This window comes from Arachis hypogaea, chromosome 6 (genome assembly GCF_003086295.3).
Source record: "Arachis hypogaea cultivar Tifrunner chromosome 6, arahy.Tifrunner.gnm2.J5K5, whole genome shotgun sequence".
In the NCBI taxonomy this organism is placed as follows: Eukaryota; Viridiplantae; Streptophyta; class Magnoliopsida; order Fabales; family Fabaceae; genus Arachis; species Arachis hypogaea.
In genome coordinates this window covers 7,703,990-7,712,902 of record NC_092041.1, presented here as the reverse complement: position 1 = coordinate 7,712,902, position 8,913 = coordinate 7,703,990, and the positions used below count along the sequence as shown (strand labels likewise).

Below are 8,913 nucleotides of genomic sequence, written 5' to 3'. Positions count from 1 at the left end.
GGTGTTTTCTGTTCTGATAAACTTTGTATAACTCAAAACTCTTCATTTTCCTCCCCCATATCTTCTGTTACTTTTTTTTCTTTTTCATCTTATTTTTTTATTTTATTTCTCATAATTCTTCTTGTTTTACTTTTTTAAGATAAATAAATAAAAAAAGAAAAAATAAACAAAAAAGACAATATCAGATGAGCAAGATGAGGAGGAAAAAAAATAAAACTAAAATGCAGCAACAACAACACCAATAAAAAAAATAAGATGTACAAAAAAATACAAAAAAAAAGCACGGATAAAAACGATGTAATTTCACGTACATGTTGTGTGAATGAATTTAATGTATAACAAAACTGTAAATAATTTATCTATCTATAATTAATTGTCATTGGAATGTGGTAATTAATATGCTGACTTTTGACTCATTTAATTTTTCATCCAAAATAAAAGAATTTAAATATAGAAATAATCAAAAGTGTAATTACAATTTATTATTATCAATTATTATTTTTAGGTCTCGTAATAATTTCATTTGTTTATTACACGGTAGTAAATTTATCAATAATAAGTTTACATTTTAATCAAATTTTATAAATATAATTAAATGTTATAAATTATATGATCAAATTATATTTATATTTAGCATACTTGTCAAAACTGATTTATCAATAATAAGTTCATTTATTTATTAATTCAACCAATAAATTAATAGTTGAACCGATAAAAACTGCTTTCATTTATTTTATCTATCTATCTATCTACTTAATATACTAAAATTAGGTTTTCTCCCAACTAATGAAAGTGAGATGTCACTTTCTCGTGAACCCATTTTTCCTCCAAAATAAATGCCTTTAATAAATAATGCATAATTATACTAATTTAGAAAAATATCTTTATATTAATTATGTGAAATCAATATTTAATACATTATTAAACTACTTATCAAATATTAATCAGAAATATTTTTAATTAGTTTAATGAATAATACATAATTATACTAATTTAGGAAAATATCTTTATTATAATTATATAAAATCAATATTTAATGCATCGTTAAACTAATTATCAATCGAAAATATTTTTAAATATTTTAATTATATTCATATCCTTCTAATTTTTATTCATTATCCAATCATATTATTAGTGGCAAGTTGTTAACCCATTTATATTGATAATAATAATAGTTTTATTAGGATAAATATCAAATTCTATTCCTAATATAAAAATATAAAATTTAATTCCTTCTATTTTTATTTTACCACTATAAAAGACCATGTATGCTAGAAGGAAATACCATTCGTTTACCAATTACTCTTTCATTTGATAGCTTTTACAACAATTCTTTTTCTTCCTACGAGGCGTCGTTGCAAGAAGACAACTATCGTGGACACAAACTACCACACTCTCCAACTTTCGTGCTCATCATTCGGAGCTATATAAGATATGCTATCTATGAAGTATTTATAGGCCATGGTGTTATCATGTATGCATAAATAAAAAATGTTTTGTATTTAAATTTAAGTCATTTATCTGTTTGTGATATACTGTAGTGTGAAATTACTTTCAATATGTGTTGTGTAATAATATTATGTTCTAATTTAAACTTTTACTTTAGAACTGTATTATGATTTTATCTCATCATTTTTTCTTAGATATCAAGTTGACGCATTTTTATTTATTATTATTATTGAAACGGATGTGATATGAAATGTATCAAAAAAATTCACATTCAATTTATTTTATTGTAGTCTTTTATCTATTCTAATTATTTTTATTTTCTTCTTATTCATTTTATTTTCTTTTTAAATGTTATATAATTTATTATAATTTATACCAATCTACTTCTATTTAATATATTAAAACTGAGTTTTCTCCCAACTAATGAAAGTGAGGTGTCACTTTCTCGTGAACCCATTTTCCTTCCAAAATGATTGCACTATTTCTCTCTTTTAAATTTATTTTTAAAAATTATCTTTAATTGATATAATTATATTATAATTAGTATGTAATGAATGATACATAATTATACTAATTTAAGATAATCTCTTTATTATAATTATACTAATCTCTTTTAAATTTATTTCAGAAAATTATCTTAATTATAATTATATAACAATATTATACTTAGTATTTAATGAATAATTCATAATTATACTAATTTAGAAAAATATCTCTATTATAATTATATAAAATCAATAATTAATGCATTATTAACTTAATTATCAATCAAAAATATTTTTAACTATTTTAATTATATTGATTTTAATTATATTAATATAATTCTATTTTTTATTCATTATCCTAAAATTTTATTAGTGACAAGTTATTATCTTAATGGTGACCTATATAATAATAATAATAATAATAATAATAATAATAATAATAATAATAATAATAATAATAATAATAATAATAATAATAATAATAATAATAATAATAAAAAGATAGAAAATTATATTTTAGAGAAATATAAATTGATTATTAATAATTGGTTATTAATAATGATAATTATATGATTAATTTTTAGTAATCATTAAATATATTTAATATAAATAACCAAGTTTAATTTGTTAACAAATGAAAGATGTAACACCCTACCATACTTAGTATTATGTTTAAGTCATAAGAGTGAGATAGTAAGGTATTACAACCTCTAAGAATAGTAACATATATAATAATAAAGAAAAAGATATTTAACTAGGAGCCTTGAAAAACGGGTAAAACATACAAAATCACAAAATAAAAAGTGCAACGCTCAGGAAAGAATTACTTGCGTACTAAGAAACCTAATAGAAACATGATAAAGATAAGCAAAAGAATAAAGGTCAACCAAGGAAGCAGCATAACTAGCCCCTGACTCAGCCTGCGAAGTTAAGGCTGGCCGGAGGGTATATATATACATATAAACATACATAAGTGTTCTCAAAATATCCCAAAATACACTATAATATTAAAATAACTCATATCTCTCCCTCAACCTCTAAGAGAAGCAGCATACATAAGTTACTTGGAGAGTAAGCTAAACATATATATACATTATTAAAGCCAAAAGGCAAAATACACCCAAGAACTACTTCACTTTCCAAGATCCAGACGCCTAGTGAAAAGCCTCTCGACCTGCATCTGAAAAATAACAATACAATATGGAATGAGAACCGGAGGTTCTCAGCATGGTAAAAGTGCCACGCGCATAATAAATAAGGTCCTGAGAATGCCATAGGCAATCCTAGAACTCCGTTATACAATGATCCAACTTAATTACTAATTAGAAGTTATAATTAGGGGTAGGTATTCTAAATCTACCTAACTTACTCAATTTCAATCCACACCTATCACCAAACCATTTCTCCATTTCCTCCATCCCTCCATCATCCATAATGCAACAAGAACAAACAACCAAACAAGTTCAAGCACAAGTAATGAACAGATAATACAAGTAGCAAATATACAAGTAGCAGGTGATATATATCAATTAGGCATTCCCAATTAAGTCATAGCAAACAAAGCACACATATGCATATGATGAATGTCTATCCTACTGGCCGAGAGCTCACGTGTCGGTTATTTTGCCAGAATCCGACACATCTGGTAGCTAACCCAGACATTGGTCTATAGGTTGCGCATCTCCATGAGGATCATAAACGAAAGAGAGTGCCTTTCCACATCGAAGGAGTGTACCTTTTCACCTTGTAACCAGAGAAAAATATGGGAAAAACAATACGAAGGAGAGTGCCTTTCCACCTTCTCCACATTTGCATCATGACAAGAGAGGGAACTTCCGTCCTCAACCTGTCATATCGACCATTTCGGCCACACACAGTCATTCCCAAATCTCATCATTTATCATCATCATTTCCTTACATTCGTTCTTTATAGCCATAACAACATGTATTCATTTAGCTTTCACATCATTCTCTTATAATTCATCACGTTTACCCTTTCCGGGTCCCGACCAAACCATTTATCAAACTCTTCTCAACCTCTTTAATATTGAATAATCTTAAAATCAACCCAACTCTAACATTAAATCAATCATATCACACGAAGATTAAACTTTAACTTCTCGAATCCATGACTATCGCTAAGACATCTCCGACACTCTATTTTCTTTTCTGTTTTTAATATAACAAATGAACTCGGAATTGCACAAACTTTATGTTCAGGTGTTCATCTTGAAATAAGCTTTCTAACAAACCAAAGATCATAATTTTCTGATTTCTCTAGCCTCAAGAATAAAGGAAAAATCGTGACTTCTCTGCAGTGCATAAAACCAGAAAAATAGCAGCAGCATGTGATATTCAAAAGTCAATATAAAATTCAAGTTAAATCCAATGACTTTAAAAATTAATGTTGTTAAACTTTACTCATTCAGATTTCTTTCTCAATTGGTTCTAAGTTAATTCCATTTTTAATGAATAAGTTACATTACTTGGAAGTTAAGTAAAAATGAGTCAAAATCTGTTTTAGAAACCAACAAGCTTAGTACCTTTCAATGTGAATAACTTTTATTACAGAACTCCAATTAAGCTAAATTTTGGTTTGAGAATTTCTAGCTCATCCAGGAACAAGTGTGTCTTGATTGCAACCCAACTGCTATTCAATTATAAGAGTTACAAGCATTGGAACTTGGTGCATAACTTGCTGAAATCTGTTTCTTTTCAGCTTTGACCACCAATATTCAAAAATTCACAACTCCCAATCCTCAACTCTTAAAATTCTGAAGTTTTAGAGAAATAAATCAAGTTAATCAAATTTTATAACAAAATTAGTTTCGTTCTAAAATTCAACTCATATAAGTCGCAGCAAGACAAACAAGTTGCTGCCCTGTTTGACCTTTTCTGCTGCTGGACAGATTTAACAACCTAACTTTAAAAATTTATCATAAATTGTATATTTAACAAAAAGGTCCCAAATTTTTCAGTTTATTTTCTTATATTCCCAAGTTTAGCCCAAACTTGATCTCATACAATTCCGATCATTACATAATTAGTTACAGCATATGCAATACCACCACAACACAACTCTACATCCTTATTAACAAATACCAATCCTAATCCATCATAAATAAATATAAGAGCACACCATTAATATCTTCTACACCTCATAATTCTAATATATATCCACCAACAAATCTATTCCAACAACATTACAAGGCTAATCATTAAATACAACAAACAATTCAACTTATCCTATGGTTCCTCTAATCTAAACTTTCACAACACCGTAAATATTAAACGTGCGAAACTTAAACCATATCTTGACCGATCACTTAGTTCACCCAAGGCAGCCTCACAACTCAATCAAACAGTCCCTCCAAGCTCAATCAAACAGCTCCAAAACAAGCCTTGGTCACCAACAAACCTCCAAGTAATCCCAATTCAATTCCAATGCATAAACACCCACTTAACCTACACCTAATATATGTATATATATTCCAATTCAGTTTTCCATTATAAATACAAGATTGAGCTAGGGTTAGGGTATTCTTACCATACCCGTACACATAGTAACTCAAACTCGATGAGTTCTGCAAGCTAAATCGGACCTAAAACACCAAATTTGATAAAATCTCATTACAAGAACTTAATTTTACAAATAGAAAGGGGGAATGAGAATCTAAAATGAGATTGAGGCTTACCCGTAAAATTGGTCTGATAGAAATGTAGAGCTTGACGCACTGAACACGTGGCCATGAACGGTGCGACGATTGGAGCCCGGATGAGGAAGTTACAATGGATTGAAGGTGGCGTTAGGTTATGTTTCTTTTTCCTTTCACCATGGCATGCTTTCAGCGTTGTGCTAAATGAAGGAGGAAGAGAGGGTCTTCTTCTATTAATGATGGGCTGCTTGTTGGGCTTGGGCCCATTTTAGGCTAGGTTTAATCAGTTTAGCCCATTCGCCTCAATTTTAGGCTAAATTCTTTGAAATTGGTATCAAAATTCTCATTTCGACGAGCTCTATCCTATTTTGATATTAGTTTTTGTATTTTTAACTTTCCTAATTAAAATACAATTTATTAATTAATTATTTATCATTTTTAGCGGAGTTTACAAAAGAAAATATTATTGCACGATTGTAGAAGCAACAATAAATATATATATAAATAACTAATTCAATATTAATGATAATTCAATATATATATATATGTGTATGTATGTATAAATAACCAAATTAATATTAATAACAATAATTATTGTTATTATTCAATAATAATAATAATAATAATAATAATAATAATAATAATAATAATAATAATCTTTCTTTTTATTAAAACACTCATCTAATTAAATTAATATAAATATTTAATGAAAATAAAGGATGAATTTTTTGGCTTGAAGGATAATACAATCAAATATTTTTAAAGATTTTAAAGCTGTGAGTATATATTATTCCTATATTAATATACGCATGCATGTTACCTCATTTTTTTCATAAATGAAAAATAATATTTACCCGTTAAATTTATTAGTTGCTCAACCGATTCATCTTATTTATTGTAATTGAGATTGATATATAATCATGACGTAAAATAAAATAAAATAAAGTTAGTATCTACTTTTTTCTCAATATTTTTTATATTTAAGGTAAATATTAAATGTAAAAAAGAAAAAAATAATATTAATTATTATCACTTTTATTTATTTACATTCATAATTAAATTTAATATAATTATAGTAAGTCTCTATAATTATAACAATTTATATCTGTTACATATATAGCAATTATATTATATATAATTATATATCTCCTCTTTTATATATACTTAGCAAGTATTTCTATTTATATAATCTACTTAATATATTAAAATTTGTTTTTTTTTTCAACTAATGAGAGTGAGGTGTGAATTCTTCATGAATTCATTTTCTCTCCAAAATGAATGCATTTGATGAATAATACATAATTATACTAATTTAGAAAAATATCTTTATTATAATTATATAAAATCCATATTTAATACATTATTAAACTACTTATCAATTATCAATGGAAAATATTTTTAATAATAATAATAATAATAATAATAATAATAATAATAATAATAATAATAATATACTTCTACTTAATATACTAAAATTATATTTTTTTCTAACTAATTGAAGTGAGGTGTCAATTTTTCATAAATTCATTTTTCTTCTAAAATGAAAGTACTATTCTCTCCTCTAAATTTATTTTAGAAAAATATCTTTATTATATTTATACTACAATTAACATTTAATGAATAATGTATGATTATACTAATTTAGGAAAATATATTTATTATAATTATATAAAATTAATATTTAATACATTATCATCTAATGAAAGCGAGGTGTCAATTCTTCATGAATTTATTTTTTCTCCAAAATAAAAGTACTATTCTCTCTTCTAAATTTATTTTAGAAAAATTAAAATTCCACGCTGAATATAGGTGGCAAGTTAAAAAAAATAAGCAAATTAATAGAATCAAATCATATTTCTATAACATATGTAAGAATGTATATTTTTATTATATAAAAATTGAATTTCTGCATTTCATGATGGGTGTGGCATACTTCTTAGCGTGTTTCTTAATTTATTTTTTATAACTCATTGAATAAAATTTGTTACAATAAATTAATTATATCAACTAATTGATTTGATTAGGTATTTAAATATCACACGATTTATTATAATTTATATCAATCAAATAATTATAATTTATTATATCAATTATTTTAATTTATTAATTTATAAGGTACATAATAACATAGATGATTTGTTACTTATACTGATTAAATACAATAAATACATATTAATTTAGTTAAAAAAATCATTGTCTCCTATGTTTTTCTATTTATTTTTTTAATTTATTAAATCCAATCAATTATAATAAATTAATTATATCACTTAATTAATTCAATCAATTATTTTTTAATTTATTTTTTGAATTCAATAAATCAAATAAAATTAATTATACTAATTATTTATATTGACTAATTGATTTGATTAATTTTTAAAAATATTTTTATTTAATTTATTTAATTTATTTAAATATAACTAAGTAGTTATTTAATTTTATTAGGATAAATATCAAATTCTATTTCTAATATAAAAATACAAAATTTTATTTTTTTCATTTTTATTTTACCACTGTAAAAGACCATATATGTTAAAAGAAAATATCATTCATTTACCAATTACTCTTTTATTGGGTAGCTTTTACAATAATTCTTTTTCTTCCTATGAGGCGTCGTCACAAGAAGACAACTATCATGGACACAAATTAGCACATACTCTTCAACTCCGGTGCTCATCATTCAGAGTAATATATGATATGTTATTCATTAAGCATTTATAGACCATGGTGTTATCATGTATGCATAAATAAATAACAAATTCGTAATTAAGCTTAAGTCATTTACTTATTTGTGTGGTATATTGTAGTGTGAAAGTACTTTTAATTTGTGTTGTGCAATGATATTATAGGTTAATTTAAACTTTTATTTTAGAATTGTGTTATGATTTTATCTCATCATTTTCTCTTAAATATTAAGTTGATGTATTTTTATTTATTATTATTGAAGTGGATGTGATATAAAATTTGTAAAAAGAAAAAAAAAGTCACATTCAATTTATTTATTTTATTATAGTCTTCTATTCTTCTATTTCTTTTTATTTTTTTATTCATTTATTTATTTTTAAATATCATATGATTTATTATAATTTATACCAATTAATTAATTATAATTCATTATATCAGTTAGTTTACTTTATTAATTTATAATATACATGATAAAATAGATCATTTGTTACTTATACGTTTATTTTTCTAAAATCTAAATCTGAATAATTATATTTTCAGTTTTTGTTATGAATAAAATATTATTTATAATGAATAATAATTAACCACTCATACTTTTAATCAAAGTGTTTGGATGATTTTTATATTTATTAATATTAATT

General features: G+C 24.6%; 1 long non-coding RNA gene across 2 annotated transcripts; it reads right to left on the bottom strand.

Annotated features, from left to right (window-relative positions):
* Window positions 1-2,825: 2,825 nt before the first annotated feature.
* LOC112698074 (uncharacterized) lies at window positions 2,826-5,797 on the bottom strand. Of its 2 annotated transcripts, none has more exons than XR_003151368.2 (3): window positions 5,630-5,797; window positions 5,482-5,536; window positions 2,826-3,114 (listed from the first exon to the last, which is right to left on the bottom strand). It is a non-coding gene; the product is annotated as an uncharacterized lncRNA (long non-coding RNA). The 2 variants fall into 2 exon arrangements; XR_011862118.1 differs by lacking the exon at window positions 2,826-3,114 and adding an exon at window positions 4,887-5,405.
* Window positions 5,798-8,913: the final 3,116 nt, after the last annotated feature.